Source organism: Halyomorpha halys, unplaced genomic scaffold (genome assembly GCF_000696795.3).
Source record: "Halyomorpha halys isolate HHAL.00 unplaced genomic scaffold, Hhal_1.1 Scaffold534.1, whole genome shotgun sequence".
NCBI lineage: Eukaryota > Metazoa > Arthropoda > Insecta > Hemiptera > Pentatomidae > Halyomorpha > Halyomorpha halys.
Window position 1 is genome coordinate 28,952 of NW_027112374.1, and position 2,666 is coordinate 31,617.

Sequence of the window (2,666 nt, forward strand, 5' to 3'; positions counted from 1 at the left end):
GTTACAACATTTATTATGATATAATATTTTACATAAGTTGCAGGCTAGTGCCGACTTGTCCTCTCTTACGACGACCTGATTGCAGACCGGGCATACCGCCATCTTAGTTTCGTATTTGTATGTTTGACAAATATAATACGAATGACAGTAAATGAAACCTGTAGTGGGGGTCTGTGGTGGGGCGATGCTGCTGTAGTGGGGGCAGTCAACAGTCTTTAATCCCGTAGGTTACCTTGATGTTTACTGCCTTAATCCCTGGCCTCTACGTCTGTATCACAAGCTTCAACTGCTATTTCCTTGTTTTTATTAAAATAACAATTCTACTTAACTAGAAAACAGCTTTATTTACTAATGTAGACCATTCACTGTAATTAGGTCATAAATTAAAGGAGAAGGCAGAGAAAGTTTAAGACAACACAATACACACAACACAGTTAGATGCTCACAGTTTGATGGCCAGAGCCAGACTGAGTCATCATCCATAATGAGGATACAAGAAAAGGTAGATTTGTAAGTCGTCTGTGGATAGATGATACTGGAAATGCTGGATGGCAAGTGGAAAATCATTGATAAAGATGGAGAAAAGAGTAGTGGAGAAAGAGTAACCCTGAGGTACGCCTTTAGAAGGAAGTAGGGGGATTGAGGGAGGATTATTAGGAATAACAAGATAATGTGAACAACCGGTAAGGAAGGATTGAAACCATTGAAGAGAGACTGTGAAGTTTAGAAAAGAGGATATTATGATCGACGGAATCAAAGGCTTTGGAAAAATCAAGAATAAGAAATCAATAAGAAAAATTTTTTTTCTTGTGAGAAAAGAAATTTTTAAATGACATATTGAACCAATGAATACTAGCAAAACAATAATGATGAGTATTATTGAGAATTCCTTATTAATGTAATCTTTCATTGAATTATACAGAAAGAAACAAAGACGAGTAGTAATTGTATCACTAAAAAAATCCACTATCATTCGAAAATAACCGAAATAGCCACGTGATTATATTGTCCTAACGTAACAAGTACTATTTTTTAGGGACGCCAGTAGTTTTCTTTATTTATAGAGTGGCGGTTCCACAAAATGAAACACTTCGACCCCAAAGCATGGTGAATATAAAGGGAACAGAAACAAGTTTAAACCTGGCTGTATTGAAAATTTCAACGCCATCAAAATATAAAAAGAAAAAAGTTACTATTTTTGAATATTCCGATCCCTGGAAATATAAGGTCTTGGGATTTTAAATTTTACACTGATAGCAAGGCGAGGTATGTCACTATAAAATTCAATTCTTACAAGTCGGATTCTAGTTGTTATTGGCCTTTGACGGATCTATAACCTAAACGGGTGTTACAGAAGACTTGAAAATTTGCACATATATACTCTAGTTTATAGTTTATTCTAACATTTTCTTAAATCCAAAATTATTGTCGTTATCTCTCTTTTGATTGAAAATGTCTGACTAAAGGAAATTAAATAACAATTTCTAGATTATTTCAAAGTTAAGTTTTTAATTCATAAAGATAATAGCATTTAAAATTTGTATCAAATTGTTTATTAATTTTTAAATTTCAAGTTGTTGTTTCCGCCGATCTGTTTCTGTCTTTTTTTGTAACGAAAGGAAATACATAACTAAATATTATGTATAGTATTTTATACAGTGCCAAAATGCCATTCGTACTCCTCTCATCCTCTCTTAATGTAATAAGAATTAATTCGTTTCTGTTGAGAAAAATTGAAGGTGAAAACAATTTCAAAAACTGCAATATTTAACAATTTACATAAATTAAGAACGAAATTACAAAAGGAAATGATATCCCTGAAATAAAAATTCCTTAGTAAAACTTTTCCCATTGCAAAAAAAAAAAGGAGGCATTCATAATAAATATTGATTAAGGCACAAGGAAAAGTAGCCTCTCTGCACTTTTTTAAAAACTAATCGATGTTTTAAGACCGATGTTTTCTAATCATCGATGCTTTTGAACAACCATTTCAGTAACTCAAGGTCTGTTCTAACGACGACGTATAGTCCGGCCAGTCGGAAGTGGTTTTTGCAAATAAGAATGCAACATTAATAAAAAACACATCGATGTTTTGAAATATCAAAATAATGTTGCTTACAATACATTACCCAGAATACATCGATGTTTTTGAACAACTATTTCAGAAACATAAAGTCTGTTCCAACGATCCCGCATTCTACGGCCTGTAAACAGTGCTTTTTGAAACAAGTGTCCGACAACGATTAAAAAAACATCGATGTTTTAAAATATCGTTGCTTACAATACATTACCCAAAATACATCGATGTTTTTGAACAAATATTTCAGAAACATGGGGTCTGTTCAAACGATCCCGCATTCTACGGCCTGTAAGAAGAGTTTTTTCAAAGAATGTGACATCGTCTAAAAAAACATCGATGTTTTAATATATCGTTGGTTATAATACATTACTCAAAATACATCGATATTTTTGAACAACTATTTCAGAAACATAAGGTCTCTCCAACGATCCCGCGTCCTACGACCTGTAAGAAGTGCTTTTTGAAACAAAGAATCCGACATAGTCGATTTTGATATTTTAAAACATCGATGTTTCTTGTAGTCGATGTCGGATTCTTGTTTCAAAAAGCATTTTTTACAGACCGTAGAATGCGGGATCGTTGGAAC